At 38.2% G+C, this 20736-nt stretch overlaps 1 protein-coding gene across 1 annotated transcript in view; it reads left to right on the top strand.

Moving 5' to 3' along the window:
* Positions 1 to 20736, top strand: part of LOC125227788 (titin) — a 47341-nt gene that overhangs the window by 3498 nt on the left and 23107 nt on the right. The window lies entirely within an intron of this gene.

Genomic DNA, 20736 nt, shown 5'->3' with positions numbered 1-20736 from the left:
GTAGATACTTCATAAAAAAAATATAAAATCTAATGCATGAATGAATGCGTTAATTGTAAAAATTGGCGATGTATCCGGATGATTGCGCCGCTAGTATTGGCGTCGCGTCGCGACTCGCGGTGGGAGCCGGCGGCGCGGCGCGCGAGTTCAAGTGCAGGGTGAAGGTTTCACGCCGCGGCCAGGCGGCCACACGCCTTCGCGATGCACTTTGAGGACCTCCCCACTGTCCCGACCCTACAATAAACCGCGATGTATTTTATATTTTTTTATTAATCATGACATTTTTTTAACATAAGAAGTATAGTGCAACACAACCCATCTTGAGCTTACCGTGAGACTCTGTCAATCTGTGTAAGAATGTCGTATAATATTTATTTATTTTTATTTTAAGTATAAAATTTCCCGGCCACATCAACCGAACTATATTGTTTTAAAACTTTGAGTACTTTCCGTCGCTTCTGATGGTCTCGAATTACAATGTCTACCTAACCTTGGTCATCGTTATTATAAATACATACATACATACAATCACGCCTGTATCCCGTAAAGGGGTAGGCAGAGCACATGAAACCACTAAAGCTTCAGGGCCACTCTTGGCAAACAAGGGGTTAGAAGAAAACGAAACTGTGGCATTGCAGTGAAAGGTTGCCAGCCTCTCGCCTACACCACAATTTAACCCATATCCCATAGTCGCCTATAAATATTAGGAAATATAATGCTTTAGGTGGAGTTAGAGTTCTTTACGAGCTTTTTTTATCCATTAATTTTCAGTTAATCATTAACAACATAAGTAGAAAACGCAGAGGTTATCATCTGGTGAGGCGCCATAAAACTGTGGAAGGCTTAAATTACTTGTTCAACAAATGCAAAAACAGAGCTTCACCTTCACATTGCGGAGGAGTTAAAACGATGTCACGCTTAATGTTGAATTATATTATTTGATTTATCCGTTACATTTTCCATGTTTTCCATGTTACGTTACATGACCAACTTGAAGTTGAATAATTTAATTGAAGTCACGTATAAATAGGTAAATAGCCATCGATGACGGCAGAGTAACAAGGCCGACTACTTGAGGCAAAGCTTCCGATTCTTTTGTTTCAAGCATTTAGGCTGCGGATACACGCCTTGTTGATGAGAGTTAAATGACTAGATTACCTTCTTCCTTCTGGTTAGGTTGCGTTGCGACAATAAGTTTGACTATTTTATTGCATAAGTTGTCACACTTTCAGGGTCAAAGATTTTATTGATATGTATATATTATGTAGATCGCTGCCTACATATAAAATGGTCAAGCAAATTGCTATCGTAAATTCCCGTCACTTCGCATAGTATTACCTAACTTCACCTGGCTTTGTAAATGCTAAAATTACCGAAATTAGAATTAAGTATATACATTTTGCAGAACTTGCACTAAAACTATAGGTGGTAAAATTGATATCATAATTAATTTCTATCGACTATCATGATTTAATGGCCGCTTAATAAAAATAAAATAAAAATAATTGAAAATAAAATAATGGTTCATGTGAATGTTATAAAAGCTATAGCCCTTGTAGATGTGTGGATCTGTGGATGCGCGCTCTACACGGTTTAAGATCCCTTAACTAAATATCAATCCCTACGAGTATGTTAAAAATCATATCAATAATATCAGATTGAAACATAGACATCATTGAATCCGCATCTATAATATGAACTGCCCTCAAAAGTTGTCGAAGATCTGCTGACTTCGCATTAATGTGTGCACGTCAATATGCGCGCGCAAGCCCCGGCGTGACAGAATGCGCGGGCGCGCTCCGCGGTGCCACGCGCCGCCGCCGTCGCCGCGCCGCCCGCTTCCTGGGAAAATGGCAACTTATGGGGAACTGAATCTGCGCCGGTGCCATTGACCTCCACAACCTTCCACACTCGAAGCACATGTGTTGCCATTCACATTTATGCTTTACCTACATAAGTTCCATGTGGGTTTATGGTCTTAAAATAATAAAAGTCCACAACACTCCACAGTTGGATAACCAGTAATTTTTAAAGACCATTGAATAGCACACATAATGAGTAGTTAGGCAAATTGAGATTGAAAATCTAATCGATGGTATCAAGAATGTTTCAAGTGTGTGTGTGTGTGTACTTAATGGTAAAAATGGGTTGTTCCGAACTAATCGAAGAGAGGCTCCTAGTGCAGTAGAAGTGTAGTGCACGACGGCGACGCTGCGCCCGCGCGGCCGGGCCGATGCTCTAGGAACGGGCACCGTTACCGGACCACAAGAATGTCGCAAAAAACCTCGGAAACCGTTTCTGTTTCCCTTGCCATATTGTAATCACGGCCGGATCGAGTCAAGTGGGGTAGACCCGAAATGCGCGGAGGCCCGGTCGTAATGTCGTGACGTGACTTTGATTTCATGGTATATTCATTGAGATATTCGCGTACTATTATGTAACTATCAAAGCGTGCACATCGTGATAATCTAATCATATTGTCGTGACAATCATTATAGAATTTATTAAAACTATAAATAGTCTTTATTTACTAACCATTAAATGATAATGTTTTGCGTTATAAAAAGAGTTAACTTCTATATTATTATAATATTCTACTTATAATGACTTCCTCAAAAACGATACCAAAAAGTATATTAGGGAACCAATTCTTATTAACCATTCTCAGGATAAATATCGTTTGGGGGCAAATGTAACTGGTCCATTTTTTTTACAAGGTTTGCATTATTAAATAGAGTGTACACCGGTTATACGGTTATATGGTAGGCGTGTTCAGTGGATACATGTAGAACTCAACATCATAGTGTAATAATGGAAAAAATGGATTAGTTCGGGTTCGAATCCCGGTAAGGGCATTTATTAGTGTGATGAGCACTGATATTTGTTACTGAGTCATGGATGTTTTCTATGTATATAAGTATTTATATGTTATATATATATCGTTGTCTGAGTACCCACAACACAAGCCTTCTTGAGCTTACCGTGGGCCTCAGTCAATCTGTGTAAGAATGTCCTATAATATTTATTTATTTATTTATTTAATGGATTAGTTACAATTGCCCCCCCCCCCCCCCCCCCCCCCCAGTCGAGATTTGCCCCGCTGTACCTTAAGTGAAATTCAACTTTCGGGTATTTATTTAGTCGGCCTAACCCACTTAATCCTCGATAGTGTAGAAGTGTAGATGCAAGTATGTATCACTTAACATTTTCTTTACGCGATTTATTAAAGTTTGAATTACTTACGTCATAATCATAAAACACATTTTAATTTGGTTCTATTGTTTCAGTCCGTAATTCAAGGTTATTTATACTGATGGAACGTAATGGTATACACTTACTTAACAAACACAAAATTTAATAAGAAAACTTCAATGCCACGGTATGCATTGCCTTTATTTGTAAGATTTGTTAAAATTGCTCATTCATTTGTAAGAAGAGAGATAACCTTATATTATGTCATTCGATGGGTATTCAGTGCAGTTAACCTTGACTCTCTAAGCGACGAGCAAACAACATAATTTCTGTTGTAGTTAGGCACAAAAATATAAACTTTCTGCAAATGCAAAATGTAGACACCTCTGGAGCTTAGTCTGCGTGGGAATATATTTATAAGTCCCGGTAGGGACAAAAACTTTCTCCCATGTCAGCGAAACAAAGAAAAAGAATTTTCTTTTACGGCAGGATGGTTATTGGTCCCTAATGTAAACGAGAAGCGAGTAAGTTAGTGACCGGTACGAAACCTCGCGACGGCTCGCCGCCTGAATATCAATATCAGAATAAGAGCTGTGATGCAGGTCACAATGACCGATAAAGAGAAACACACAAATATGGCCCTACTCGAGGTCCGTTTAAAATTCACATTCAATGGCGGGGCTCGCTAGGCGCTCGGTACCGCCTAATGGAATGTAGGTTATGATGTTATTTAGCTCGAGTTTTTTGCTGGTCTGAGTTTTTATTACAATAGTTATCTCCTTTCATGTCAATCAGTAACGTATAAGGCGTGAAAGTACTGACGTCACTGTGCTAAATCTCGTCTTGTTAATGTAATATCATCACCCCTGGCCAATGGTCGACCTGCTTATTAAGAGCTAACACCTAACTTAGATACTCTTTAATTGTCGTACGTGAGAATGGGCTCACCTACATAAATTTTAAATGTTGTTAACAAAGTTCAATTAGAATTGGTCTTACTTAGATTAGGTCTACTTACTATCACATCCGTTTTATTTGTGTGATTAATGAATTAGCCGCTTATATTTGTTTCAACTTTAAAATACTGAAGTTCAAATAAATCCGATTAAAAGATTTTCTTAAAAGCACGTTATACAAAAATAATTCATTAAATATTAAGGTAACGGACCCAATCATGGACAGTTTAAGATAAAATTTTGCCTATTTTTGATATTTCACTGATACGTGTAAAATTTTTACCGCTAAGCGTGTTAAAACTTGAATGTCTTTATCCTTCTTTTACATTTCAAGCGTATTGCAGAATAGATACTCCTATTGGTTTCTTCATAGTTAACAAATTAAAACTATGTGGTTTTTTTTTCAATCATGGACGGCAGTTCTCCAGTAATGGATCCCCCATTATATGGACAGTAAAATAAGTTTTAAATTTTACTTTTAAAGCCAACTGATACTCAATGAGTCAATTTTATATACGCCAAATAAAAATAGATTGGGTTATTTTAACATAGGATTGTTTCTTGTAAATTTTGGTTTCGTAGGTAAAGTGTTCCTTGTCCATCATAAGAGGTACGCAGTTTTCTGGTTCCAGTAATGGACACTCGCAAAATAACACTATTTCTTTATATCTTTGGAGCAACAAACTAGTATGTTTTATACCTTTTCTCATGGTTAATGCAGTAAGTAAAACTCATTCAAGTTTACATCGAGTATTATTTTTTTTTATTTTATACATGAACTCAACTCTCTTAGCAACATTACTACTCGTAAGAATTCGCCTTGATATTCTTTTCAGTTATCTGATGACTTTTATCTTGCCGCCAAATCCTTCAGAAATAACCGAATTAAATGAAACTTCAAAATTAAACAGCTCTATGACTCTAGTTTAGCCGTCAGTTTTTTAGTAACTAATTTTAGATACTTATTTTTAAGGATTTGTGTTTTTTTGTCCATAATGGCATCACCGTCCATTATAGGGTATTTTACATTACCCAGTAAATTACACATATAGAAGCATTTTGTTCACAAAAAATTTAGTACCTATACCTAAACTTTCTATCATACACAAATTATTCAAATAACATTCCTTCACAGTAAGTATTTTAAAGAAAACACTAAACTAAGACATTTTAACATTCTTAGCATTTATTGACGAAGAGTCAACCGAGGAGAGTTGTGTTAGCCAGCCCACGGAAACTGAATGGCGTTGTCTACGGGTCGTGGCACACACACTCTAAGTAACAAGACAAATAGACATGCCCATTTTACCATTTACCGAGTAAAAATTCTCATGGCGTGTTTGAGTAGGTCTTTTACCAATTACTATTTATACCGATATACGGCGTTTGCGTTGCTGGGGGGTGTCTGCGGCAATATATGGAGCCTCTGCTAGGTGTATTTAGGTATATTGTAAGTATATTCTGCAGCGCCAACGACATTCATGGCAGTCCTTGTCCTCGAGTGCGTTGTGCAATATGTGAACAGGTCTCAGTTGCTGATCTGACGTATTATTTGGCTTTTTGATAGAATGATATGTATTTTCGATATAACCGTGATGTATAAAACTGAGGTGTGTAATATTTGTAATTAACATATTATTTAATAAAACTTTATCAAGCGGTAATGTAGTGCTTAAGTATGTGTCACTTTGTGATAGTTATAACATTAAAATGAAACTCGAAACAATAAATTTTCATACGGAACTATTAAGATAAATAGTATTTTTTATGAAGACAATATTTCATTAAGACCTAAACTAACGCTTGATATATCTGATCTTATCAAAAACACAATAAAGAAGTATAAAAATATAAGAATATTAAATAGAAAAAAATATAAGTAATTTTTTTATTACACCATTAACACTAATATGTGATAATACAATAATTTAAGGAATTCTTAAACCACTGTATATATCAAGTTTTGGCTCTTTTTATGGTAATGGCCCATTTAGTGGGTACAGTAACATGAAAACGCGCTCACATGTATTCCAAAATTCATAATTAAATTAAGTACGTAAAAATGGCGAGTGAATGATCTCGGAAAACAGGTCACTGTTCGCGAAACAAGCATAGAGTTCTTAATGACGCAATTATAAATAGTATCAAACAGTTTTTACGCGAGTAAGATAGTTTGTGCTCTCCATAATGTCCAGATTGTGTTTTATCGTGCGGAACGCGCGATGTCATTGTCCTGCGAGGTAGGCGCTTGCACCTCGGAAGCTGCGTGTAACGCCACCGGCGTCTTCTGTCTCCGAATATGACCCGGAACTATTCAAATCTATTAAATAGTGCATATTATTCTTGCATTTACAAAACCTTATGCGGCCCTATTGAAAATTCATATTAATGTGCCTACCGTATATCAAAGAAAACACTTCACAGTCCATGGTATTGAAGTACTGCGTTTATCACATTTTTCTCTTCCATAAGGGGAGAGTCGATGAAAGTAATATGTCAACCGAGTCTTCGAGACATGAATTATTCACACTCGAGGAACGCTCAAAGGAAGCGTGCACGAAAATCAATAAATTTGCGAAAAAGACCGTTAAAGCTTCTATATTTAAGCGAATACGTAAATATAATACGTTACGGGATTATTTTTTAAATTAAAGATAAAACTCACCATACCTTAGTTTAAAATTTAACTCGGACGATATAATTAAATTCAGGTTAGCAAAAACATATCTACTCCTCAAGGACCTAACACAGACAGAGGCGGTGCAGGTTAATACCTATTATCGAGCTAGTTAAACGATCACGCGAGTAATCTGCGACAGAACTTCCTGCTTCGCGCTTCCCTAAATTCTGTTCTAGACATTCGTGCGCAGACATCTTCACCTTGAATGAATATAATATAGGCATTTTTTGGTTCTATTTTTTTCATAACAATAATTATAATTCTTATACGTAGGTATTCATTCAATATCTTGATGTTGGAACTAATCACGATCGTTTCTGTTCTTATATTATGGTGTAAAAAACAGATATGCTTGATGGTCATTATGGGCGCGATAACTATAGAAGTGATGTAATATTTATTTCCTTACTTCTATTTTTAGTAAATTATGTACACACCTAAATAGGCTTTTTAAAAGACTCTTACTTACTTACTACATTTCTACGCGTAGTAATATAAGACTGCAAGCATGTCATAGAATTTATTTTTTCCATACAAAGTTGAATCTTCAAGAAAAGAGCGTACACCCATCTTAAAGGCCGGTAACGCACCTCCGACACTTCTGGTGTTTGGGTGTCCATGGGCGGCAGTGATCGCTTACCATCAAGCGACCTGTCTGCTCGTTTGCCTCCTATCTCATAAAGAAATAGTAATGTGACAGACAGGCAGACGGACAGAGCTGCACCATAAGTGTTCCTTTTGTACCTTTTTGGTACGGAACCCTAAAAAACACCCCATGAGCACAGTATGTATAATAAAGAGTACTATCGTACAGTAAGGCCACTCCCGCTCTCCGCTGAAAGTGCCGCCCACCCCCTTTCGGTTACCTCACAGTTACTGCCTGTCATATCTCACTCATACTTACAAGCATGGTAGGTACGCGTTCACCTACACGAGGTGCTAGGAACGCGCCTCTGTCATATATTTGATCGCCAGTGTCCGAGATGTGGCATGAGAGTAGATGTACTCGCATTAGGCGATAATTGCGTTTTATAGTGCAACTTGCTCATCCTACTCGAGTCCCCACTCATTTCGAATTTCCTCTTTTCCGCTCTTGTATCGCATGTATTATTTTGTGAAATACATTTTCGAACAATAAATTAAAACCATTCACGAAGCACATTTCTAGTACTGAATATTGACAAAACAATTTAAGTTTTATCGAGGAAGGCACAATATGTCACATTCACTAAAATTATTTTTTTAACGTGGCTTGTAAAGATTAATACAAATAAATAAGATTAATTGCACTTTTAGTAAAATATCTAATTGTATATTATTTTTATATCACTTGATGACATTTTCTACTGAATTGTGCGTCGCAATGCCAAGTTAGGCTTCGGAAATCTGTATACTATATTTTCGTCTGTTTTAATTTGTACACACAAGTACCTACCTCAACTTACAAATATGTTACATAAATTGAATATTTCACAATAGCCCTGATTGCATACTACTGAATTTTAATCTCGTATTTACATGAACATATTTACATAATTATATAAGAAACTAAGACTAAACTTAAAAGCTAGCTAATGTCTAAAATAGGCCCTTGAGGCATTGTACTAAGGACACTGGCGACATTTCCTCGCTGTATCGCAATGCTGATACGTTGTGCGAGGAAGTCGCCAGCTCTTCGGTCAGCTCTACTGAATTAAATTGACAGCCGTAATTTCAAATTTTCACAAACAATTTTTTTTAATGATTTCAATGATTACGTGATATCAAAACAGAACTCAATAACTTCAAATGACAAATGTCACTTGAAGAACTCATATATCTATTCAACCATATAAAATTGCTTATGTTATGATCATACTATCCATAACAATCTAAGTAGTCGGGTAAATGTCTGTTTTATGATAATATTGGTAGCTGCAGCTGCCGATGCTACATCTGACACGTGTCAGGTCTAGGTATAATTATGTACAATCGGCCCACCCATGTAAACAATAAAAAACTTTTATTTATCTGAAGTAATGTTAATCGATTTAAATGCTCAACAAATTGAATGTTGTATGTATATCGATAAGGTAAACATATAAGAGCCTGAATATTTACGATTTGCAACGGTGTGAATAGTTTCTGGAAATTTATTGATTATAATATAAATAATCCGTTAAATGACAGCCATTATTATCTGGCATTCTTAATAGTACATTACGATACAAGTGCGGAAAAGAGGAAGTTTGAAACGAGTGGCGGTAAATTCAAACACGACCGAAGGTAGTGTTTTAAATCGACACGAGATCGAGTTACGAATTTCCTTTTCGCACGTGTATCGTACGACGTTTTTCAGTCCAGATGGCCCTCCGAAGTTTTGGCCTGACAAGAAATGAACCAGTTTAAAAAAAGCACCATCTGTACCGAAAATTATGTTCTGTGTCTTCGAGTCATGTTGTGAGTACTAGAGGGAGCGGTATAAGGTTTATACTAAAAACAAAGTCACATGAACCGAAAACTAGATGTACTTTTTTTACTTTATCTAGACATTCCGGTAGAAACCTATTTCTTAATTTAAAAAAATATTCAGTTAGAAATACCTAATTACTATGATGCTAAAAACCCAACTCAAACAACCTTCTTATGTTAAATGCATTCCTACGATTTTGTGTTGTAGGATTTTTAAAACAAATAAGTGCAAAAATAAACTATCGAATATCTCGATTTTTTGGAAGGTAACTAAGGGGAAAAGCCTTTTATAGTTAGACCTGAAAATTTCCAATTGACCACGGTGCTAGTCGTGTTTCCGGAGTATGATATTATTACGGGCAGGTAAACATGTATTTCGATGCGGTAAGTGGTTTCTTAAAAATTGCGGCGGCGCAGTTGGTAACGGTACAAAACCACCATTAATATTGCATGTTGCATAATGACAAGTAATACGAGCTCATTTCCTACTCATGATTCTCGCTTAACGTTTATTGGATGACAAACTGTTCTTAATAATTGAGCGTGTTTTCATTGCGAGTTAATGTGTTTTGAACAAACATGTACAAGTGTAAAACATACCAAAACAAATAGAGTAGGTGCTTAAGTACAGTACTTACATGGGCGTTTTTAGTGAACTCGTGTAGATGAGTCGTGTAATTAGGCGGAAGGAGCGGAACCGCGGAAGGCGCCAATAGTTTTTATGAAACACACTTAACTAATCGCCAATTGATGATGAGTCGATTATTTATTTTAAATTGAAAACTTTTTATAAACGTTCACCTATGCTGGAGAGGGCAAGGAAACGGGCATGTAAACACGGCACTTCTACCGACTTACCGACTGTTTCAGTGGGCGCGGCCGCTGTACCAATTTCAAACCGTTCTTTTGTTTCCCATTCCATTGTCAAAACAATAATACGTTTCTCCGAAAGGCGTAAAGATTTCTAGAGAAAGATTATCCACTACACAGCTTTTTTACTTTAAATGAGTAACGTATTACTTATCCATCATATGAATTCAGTACTTACTTGTAAATATACATATTTATACAATCTCACCTTTTTTACTTATGCCAAACAGTTTGTATATGAATGTTTAATTTTCGTTTGGGATCGTGAGTGTTTTTAGGGTTCCGTACCAAAAAGGTACAAAAGGAACCCTTATGGTGCCGCTCTGTCCGTCTGTCTGCCGGTCCGTCTGTAGATTAACTAAATGTCTCGAGAACTACTTATGCTATCGATTTGAAATTTGGAACAGTTATGAACTTTGTAAATTTTTACAAATTGAAAGTATTATTTTTATAAATTTATTAATATTTATTATAAAAGATGGCCAAAATGAAAAGGGGCAAACTGTAAATGTCAAGTTACAAGGCAAGTGGGGTATCGTTAGAAAGAACTTAAATTGTACTTATCAAAACTATATTTTTATTTTCTTTTTTGGTTGTGGGAAAAAAAGAATTTTGAAGGAAAATGTAAAAAATACCAACCAACCACCAACGAAAAATTATGAAAATTTAACTAAACATTGGTTTTATGCTAAATATTACAAGAAAAATAAAATCGTGTGTCTATTTTGGAAACTTTTTTTAAATAACAAAAAGCTTTTTAGATTTTAACTTTCAAGTTAACCTTTCAACCTCTTTCTCTTTCAATCAAACTTTTGTGGATGTATATCGTACACCAAATGAATACGAGATTTTACGTAAAACATTCTCTTTCAAATAAAGTAAAAACTCGGTTAACATTTTAAACAATTATCCCTCAAAAACCAACATACTATACAGGTCGCGCAAATTAGTTGCAGAATTCACTGAGAGATGGCGCTATACACAATAGGTAATGATCATTAGTACCTATACTTCTAGTCACGTCTTTAGAGTTATATGAGAACCATGAGATTATTTTAACTATTGAAAGTTTGTACGGATACGAAACCCTCGGTGGGCGAGTCCGACTCGCACTTGGCCGGTTTTTTTTTTGAGGTCGAGACACGCGTGGGAAAGAAATACGTCAAATATTTATTTTATTTTACGTGGACTGGTCATCTTGGTGGCAAGTAATTTAACGAAAACCTGATGTTAATATGGCATCGACGGCTCTTGCGGCCGCACATTAGGCTGCCCGAGCTCAACCGACGCCATTGTGGTTCCGACTTACTAAATCAATATTTGCGCAGATGTCGGCGCAAGAGCATGCTTTGCTCGTAGCGACCTAATATCCATACAGCTTATATGGCGAAGATAGCGGTAAATTCTCTCAACAGCTACTTGTAATCCTTCAAATGTGGGTCGATGCTGCACGCACAGGTTGACCCCGGCGAGCTTCTCTCGGGGGAAGCGACTCATTCAGACCGAAGCTCGCGATCCCTATTATTTTATCTACCCTCGTTCCCATGCATAGCGCGCTCATTTATTTCCGCAATCGTCTTTATTCTCAAAACTACATGACGAGATAGATACAAAATGTCATATGTTAAGTAGGTACAATGTATATGTATAATGAAATAAGTACCTAAGTTCTTAATGTTAAAGGTTTAGTTAGATACATCATGTAAAGAAGTAAGTAGTTTATTCATCACGGATATAACATGTAGGCATGTACGAGTATGTAGAATAAAAGATAAATAAGAAATTTATTAAACATAAAAATAAATAAAAAATTAAATTACAACAGTGATCAAACACGCGGCATCGGCATCTAACTATAGGTAAGCTATAACCTTACGTGGGTATAAATAGTGAAGATGGCTGAAAGTAGTTGATTAAAAGTCAGTTTTTATAGCTCACCCTTTATAATGCCTAAATAACAATAAACCTAGTACTTATCTTGATGGGAATTGCATCGTTAAGCTATCACGCGATATAATTACTGCTTCTCGATTGCAAGAATATGCGGTAGAATAATTCAAGTGCAGGATACCGGAGCGGCCTGCGCCCTCGCCATAGTTTTTTTTATTGCTAGGCTTTCTTTGTTTATGTGCATTTTTATCCCCGTGTGGTTTCCAAGTGAAAACGAATCGCATAATTTTCTGAACGATGACCACGGTTCCCGTGTAATATGATAATGCAATGTATATTTCATGCCTAGTGCTACATATTATAGTTTTTACAAACTAACTGGTTCGCTCCAGTGCAATCCCGCTGTAAAAACATGAACCATGGAGCTATTGTTATTACCTACACCTTTCACGGTATGAAAGTGAATGTTACCAACATACTGTTGCACTATTAATAATACATAATACTAAATGAGATGATTATTTAGGATTCATGAGTAGGTAATGCACATTGGCTGATGGTTAAGAATGGGAACCTAGATTGAGAGTTACGTGTTACCGGTTACATGTTAAGCTCTGAAAGGAGCTTTTCAGAAGAATAAATCTTAGTAATACGTGCCAAACCTCTTAAAGCTCATGCAAGGCATGCGTTCGCAAAAGCTTGCCATTCATTCCTTACACAGAGATATGGGCGTAATGACGGGCCGGCCGGTTAGCTATCGTCCAGACGCTCGTAAACACAGTTCGACACGAAGCATTCGAACATGCCTGCGAATGCAAGTCAATAGACATCGCACTGAAGCCCTTACTTCCTGGTAAGGTTAACTGTTAACATAACAAAACACAACTCGCACGCCCACCCGCCATCGCAAAAGCATATCAACTGAGCTTTAAATCTTAATTAGATTTCGTACTCGAGGGAATGGAGTTCAAAAGTCACCGATTTAGTACCCGACCCGCTGTATAGTTGGTTTAGCTGTTCGTACGTGAGAGGGGCGCGTAAGTGGCACGGGTCAGCGGTCGCCCTAATAGCCGGTGTCAGGCGGGTGCAGCCGCGCCGGCCCGGATACTCCGGTTTCATATTGCATCGGGATAACTTAGCTGTATTGGATTGGAAGACTAATTGCTAATTTAGCAAATTTATGGCACGCCATACTTAGTTTATTCCCTAGTAGATTATAATGAAAACATGTTACGTCGATCCAGGAGTGCGAAAGTTAAAACATTGCAGTCTTTTTCAATTTCCGCATGTATCCGCGGTGTGTAGGTCGTATTGTCACCGCACGCGGCGCGAGGGCGGGACACAGAGAGCAAGGGCGGCTCTTCACTTGACGCTGAGGGGTGAGCCCGGAACGTTACTTTAAGATCCACGCTCGTCGAAAGCAGGTTCTATTCAATTACCATTACTAATAGATCGAGTGAAGAAAGCCAGTTCAAATGATCTCTAAAATATAATTCAACTTTTTTGTCTTATGTCTGTTCCTATCGATGCTTCAAAATGTCAAGATATTGCCGAGTATGATCGTGTGCAATGTTACCTAGATCTCAGCAGGCCGCGGTAGGTAGTGGATAGGTATGCGAGCGGGCGTCGGGGGCAACGTTCATCGTGTGAGCGACGCGGCCGGGCAACAATCGCGAATTCAGCGTATGCCTAGCAACAGAGCCTTCGCTGCACGCTGCACTCGCTTCGTGCCCATGCCCACTAACGGTGGCTTTTACAACATGCTTAGGCCCGCTTACACATAAGCGAGCTTCATAATCATGTCATGACATTTTAATTTAATTTTGAACACAATTTAACAGTTTCACGTTTTATGTTAAAATCGCTCAACTTAGATAATCTCATTTTTTGCTGGTTTCTCTCTGATACTTTTCTTGGAAGTCACAGATTCAATTATCTAACGACCCCAAATTAAGTTAAATAGCGTGGAAATAAGATGATTTGGTTTCGTTTTGAAATGGAATGCCAACGTTTGTAACGGTATAGGTGCGTCTAGAGCGGATTTACCTAACTTATTCGGACTACGTTAGCGCTACGTGCCCGAGTGCGATCCGATATCGCTCGTGGCTCAATATGGAGTTTTAACTAAAATCTCTTGTGCTGGCCAAACCTAAGTCAGAACAAGCTAAATTACTGTATAAGATTTACAAGGAATGTATGTATATCAACTAATTTTGCTACTGTATAATGTTCGCCAACGTATGGAGCGCCATAATCACTCGGCGACTAAGCTCCTTAAATTATGATAAAAAAAAATCTCACTGCATATAACATATTAGTAAGTACAAGCGTCTATTACGTGATATTATAGAAAATATATTACCCGAGTCCCGAATATGGAAGGTACCCATGAAAACTACCAGTCCACAAATTTCGTAACGCACATTACTTATTTTACGTCATGAGAGAAGAGTTTTCGAAGAGTTTCATTTTTAACACACTTTTTTACTTCTACACAACTTCCATGTAGATTCATTTATGGGTTTTTTCTCTTCCCGAAATTATCTACATATATTGGATACAAATAATATTCAATATGTACCTTCGAAGAAGGATGTATTAAAAGTACCCATTATTTACACATTTAAAAAAAATCTACTTTCCACATGTATTATAATATAATATTTAATGTAGGTACCTAAAGAGAATTACGAATAAGAATTTAATTTTAGGCCCAACTGAATCTAGGGCAGTACGTGCAGACGAGTAGGTACCTACCTACCTAGTGTCAAGTAGTCTCACACGTAGAAGCCCATGAACGCAGATTCGTTTAGCGATAAGCTATGCAAAACTCTTTTTGACAAAAAACCCAAGCACTGTTATGTGTGATGATACAGTCTAGATAGCTTTCACTTTAATCCTCTGACACAAAATTTGCACGGGTCAACGAACCGAACCAAAAGCAGATATCTCATGAAGGAAACTAATATTTGCCAAGTTCCTACCGATTCCCTGAGGGACACGGGTACGGCACCGGCGGCCTGCCACGACGAGTTACTTCCACGTGAATGTATAACCCTCACTTACTTCTCAAATACCGCTCTACACTCAAATTTTGATAACAGATCCCATATACACTTATTTTTCTGGCCGCTTGGGTAAAGTTTTCAACCGCTTTTGGATTTGAATTACCTATTATATTTTCGGGGTTTTAACAATGGCATTTTTATGAAACTGCTTAGGAATAAAAAATTACGATTGAATGCATGTTTATTGTTTTCCCTACTTATACGTAACATATGATTTACCTAATCTCGACAACATGAAATTTAATTAATATAAATATATGTAACATATGTAACATTTTTGATACAGATTATTTTCTTTTAACACATTATTTTATTTTCTTGTCAACATGAGTTTACGTTATCAATCTTCGTCTCTATCTCACCAAATTTTACCCTACATAAGAACGACAAGTCCAATAAAGGATTAAAATGCAATAGCACCTACCATAATGGTTAATAAATCGTTTTGCAATTGTCGCTGATCTAGTTCTAATATTTGAACTGATCCCATACATATCCTAGCTTATGTACGCTTATTAAGTAGGCATGTTACCATTTACGTAATATGATAGCATAGCAACCCAATTGGGAAGTACATTCATTTAATCGCCCATTCGACATACATCTGGGTTTACTGGCACGCTACATGCTTCAGCTACTTAGTATGTACACAATTGCGCCCGTCCGCCGTTAATCGACCGCTACACTTCGATGACAATTATCGCCTAATAACGATACCGTGTAGATTGTAACCCAAACTGTTACCACTCGCAGTTGCCGTGTTCACGACTTATATGCTAATCACTTGTAATTTACGACGATTGATAATCGCGATACTGTACGTGAGCGCATTGTTCGAGCGCAGACGCATCGAAGTAAGTAGACAAGCTTCAAAGCTCCACAGTCACGTATGCGTCTATTAATCGAACTTACATGTTCAGTCTCACTAGTACCTACAATTAAGATCGAGGCTGATAAACGAGCTGTCTATCGTTATCGGGATCTCGGCGGGACGGCATTAAAGAACATAAAAGTTTCCGCGCTCGCGTAGCATTCGCGACCCGACGCGAGCGTCGGTGCTCGCTGACCCGTCGGTCATCGCGCAACAATCTAGATCGCCGCATCTGACCGTACCACTACCAGCTGACATTGCATGACAGATATGTTTAGAAAGTCATTTGAATAAAAAATATTATCGTTGCACACTAACATTAATTGTGTCTAAAAGCTAGCTATGTAGGTATCAGAGACAATACATAAAACCGTATAACCGATTAAGTCTAAAAAAAAACGTCCCTGTGAACCATGTGGTGCTGAGCCCGAAACTAGCAAAACTTGTACTATGGGTGCTAAGCGACGATATACATACTTAAATAGATAAATACATACTTTATATACATAGAAAACATCCATGACTCAGGAACAAATATCTGTGCTCAAAGTTTATATATTATGTAATTATGTAAGGGTAGCGAAAACAAAAGACAGTAAAGTTCTCTGATCTAAGCCATTGTTCAATATTCGATAAATTGGTGTCAATGCTCGCTGTGGTTGCAGTGCTCTGAAATTATGTGTTGGGCAACATCTCGCGCACGCCGGCAGGCCACCGACACCGACCCGCCTCGACCGAGCGCCTAATTCCCGCCGACCATCCGATCGGATCATTTAGCTCACTACGCACCTAAATTAAAATATCTCACATATAAAACTTTCCATGTTGAGTAATTGTATATTCTTGGGGAAAACACAAAGAAACAAAATTCGCGAAAGGATCGTTTTCCGCAAAGCGCGTAACAATATTAACAATAAAAAAAGAATCGGCGACGCAAATAGGCAGCAATGAGTAGGTTGTGCGTGCGTAGCGCATCGTCGTAGCACTCCGCTCAGCGCGTAGATAAACCCGTGATCAATAACAGAGAGCACCCATCTACAGTTATATGCTCGGGAAACCAATTAAGAGCGCCACACATTTGCGGCTTTCATCTCCATGCTTTTCAAATTTGAGTTTATTTAATCGGATTAACTGTTACTTTCCGGCGCAACCACCGCTGGAGTAAACGGTATGCCAAATTAAGCTTGGGAAGTGGGCTTCTATTGTGTACCCTACATTGAAGTGATCGGAGCGTGAGCGCGACGGAGGTAGCTAATCAAAGCTAAATTTAACTTGGTCACCTGTACCTTCCATCGTGTATTGTTTTTGTGAAATGAGCACAATTTATAGAAGGTAAAATTTTGGTAACTACTCATGAATTTAAAGATTAAAGTTGTGATTTAAGTAAGTTTGTTGTATGTACCTATCTAAATATATTTAACATGAACCAAGAAAAAATCATTTATTATAAGGGTGTAATTGTTTGTGTATGCACAATAAAAAATATTAATATTCTGGTTATTCCGCCGACATGTTTCCAATACAACATGCTAAATGTGCAGGCAATCAAATCACATTTTATGCATTGCGCTTTTCAATTACCATCTACAAGACACGTTCTTGCCATGACATCAGAGATAAAAAAAATCCATTTGTTTCTGTTCCACTTCAATTTTTGATCTAAAAACACACCACATCGACATACTCGACAAGTATACGGTAGGAGGAACAAATTGTGGCGGAAAATGTAGTCTGAACTGTATTTTTACACAATCCTGCGAAGAGAAAGATAGCACGGAAGCGGCATAAACACGTGACGTGAATAGCTCTTCACGTCCGGAGCACGTGGTATCTTAGTAAAGCAAATAGTGACGAACCTACCCTCACCCTACGCCCGCGGCTCGTCGAGAGCGTCTAGACGGAAGCCGGAGGACCCCTGCTATCATCTGTACGCGCTTATTTATATTTATAGCAACATAATAAGGTTAGAATAAAGAGATCGGTGTCGGGTCTGTCGGGTCCAACTTGTCGCGTTGGGCATACGATACTTCATTTATCGGTGTATTGTCATCAAGTCGTTGGTTTTTGATATCATTGTGCTGTAGAAAACTCGCTTCCATTTTTGCCTTTTTAGGGTTCCGTAGTCAACTAACATAAGGGTTCCTCTTATAGTTTCGCCATGTCTGTCTGTCCGTCCGTCTGTCCGTCCGTCCGTCCGTCCGTCCGTCCGTCCGTCCGTCCGTCCGTCCGTCCGTCCGTCCGTCCGTCCGTCCGTCCGTCCGTCCGTCCGTCCGTCCGTCCGTCCGTCCGCGGATAATCTCAGTAACCGTTAGCACTATAAAGCTGAAATTTGGTACCAATATGTATATCAATCACGCCGACAAAGTGCAAAAATAAAAAATGGAAAAAAGTGTTTAATTAGGGTAGGTCCCCTACATGTAAAGTGGGGGGGAATTTTTTTTTCATTCCAACCCCAACGTGTGATATATTGTTGGATATGTATTTAAAAATGAATAAGGGTTTACTAAGATCGTTTTTTGATAATATTAATATTTTCGGAAATAATCGCTCCTAAAGGAAATAAAAGTGCGTCCCCCCCCCCTCTAACTTTTGAACCATATGTTTAAAAAATATGAAAAAAATCACAAAAGTAGAACTTTATAAAGATTTTCTAGGAAAATTGTTTTGAACTTGATAGGTTTAGTAGTTTTTGAGAAAAATACGGAAAACTACGGAACCCTACACTGAGCGTGGCCCGACACGCTCTTGGCCGGTTTTTTACTTTTTAATAAAGTCCTGTAAGGTTTCAATCAATTTGAATAAGTATTTAGTTACATACATATTTATTACGGGATAATAATAAAATACGAAGCATAGAGAAACATAAATACGATGTAAAATAAACTGTCAACTAAATTGGCGTTGAAACTTGCACTTGAGCACGATAACTAGACGAGAGCCGTAATTAGCATTTGCCATGGTAATTATTTACGACCGTTTCAGACCAGACCACTTTAGTACCATATACAGCCAATTTTAGTAACAAGCAGAATTGTGTGCAATATATGATGGTCAAGTACAGTTAAGTAAGTAGACATAAATACAGGTGGCGTATGTGCAGAGTGTGCGTGTGTGCGAACAACAGGCCGGACGGATGCGTTCCCACGGTAACAGCCAGGCCAGAGCCCCGCGAATAAGCCCGGGTTACAATCATTTGCTCACCAGAGCTTGAAACTCTTTCAGTTAAGACTTTAAATAAATTTTCCCTCCTTCTAAGAAAACCGGACGCGCACATGATCATCAACACCATGAATTCAGATTGAAACTCATATGATGATAAGATAAAGTGAAGTGCTGAATTAATACCAACCTAATGTCGATGATAGTTTTTATTCAAATTAAAAATTTGAAATAACCCCCGACACAGTGGACCGATTTTCATGAAACATGGCTAACAACACTCCCGACTAACTCAGATTTCAAACAAAATAAACTAAATCTAAATCGGTTCATCCGTTCGGGAGCTACGATGCCACAAACAGACACACACACATACAGACAAACAGACAGACAGACAGACAGAGACACGTCAAATTATAACACCCCGTCATTTTTGCGTCGGGGGTTAAAAAGATGACACCTCGTATTTCTACAAAAGGCGGTAAGAGCTACATTATGTAAATTTTCTGCGAGTATTACAAGGATCCTACAAACATGTAACAAATCAGGTATAGGTAAGTGAAGCTAAGCACTTGCACGAAGGTAAATAAAATACCAAAGCGCAAAAAAAAACAGTGGACGCTACGGGAACCATGTAGTCGTTCGTAGCATAACTTAAACTGCCATTGACAGAAATACTGAAATTTATTGAATTCCCTCGAACCACATAGTTGGCTATTGTCCGCGCGCCGGCGGTGAATGGACAGTTAAATTGGCATTCACTCAGGACTAAACGGTTGCCTAGATTTTTGCCTTTGACCCTCGTTTCCGCGTTCCGCACCCATATGCTACAAACAGCTCAACAAAGTTGCTTCGAATTGAAATGGAAATGACGTTTAGGTAGCCTGGACTCAAGTGCGGATCCAGCTTCGTGCCCAGGAGGGGGGGGGGGGGACACGTGATAAAGGCCCAGGTCCCAGGGGGGGGTGTCACGTGGTCTATTTGTATGGACAACCTAGGCTCCAGGGTGGGGGGGCTTGACCCCCCCTGGATCCGCGCATGCCTGGACTCTTTAGAATGTAAAAAGTTCATAAAACCCAAACTGTAGCAAATTGGTCCAGATATTAATCAGTTCCCAAATATATACGCATTTGGAATCGAAAATGTAGTACCGCCAATGCGAACTTCATTCTTTAGGTTTTAGTAACACCTTGCAATCTATATTGAAACCATGCTCGTCACAATAGCCTCATCATCGTGGGTACTTTAAGTAATTAGTATTGTTGATGTGTGCACATTCACACCAACAAGTGCACTCCCCCGGCCGAGGGGCCCACTCCAGCACGTTTTTCTGTTTCTGTTGCGTATTTATCCCCTCTTGAGGTGCGTGTATATTTATTCTACTCATTACGACTTAACCAAACCACAAAGAAGAGTGTGGTTACAAACATATCAGACCTCTGCTACTTTTGAACTAATAATAGTATGTGCGGTGTAATATACTCATTATTTCCAAAAAAAATAGGAATTACTCCTATTTTGATCTCGCTCAACATTACTATTGCGTGAATACTGTGCACTCAGGCAAACCTCACAACTTGCAACTCTTAATCGCAGTCA

This window comes from Leguminivora glycinivorella, chromosome 7 (assembly GCF_023078275.1).
Source record: "Leguminivora glycinivorella isolate SPB_JAAS2020 chromosome 7, LegGlyc_1.1, whole genome shotgun sequence".
Classification (NCBI taxonomy): domain Eukaryota; kingdom Metazoa; phylum Arthropoda; class Insecta; order Lepidoptera; family Tortricidae; genus Leguminivora; species Leguminivora glycinivorella.
The sequence above is the reverse complement of the archived record's forward strand: the minus strand, read 5'-3'. Positions and strand labels throughout refer to the sequence as shown.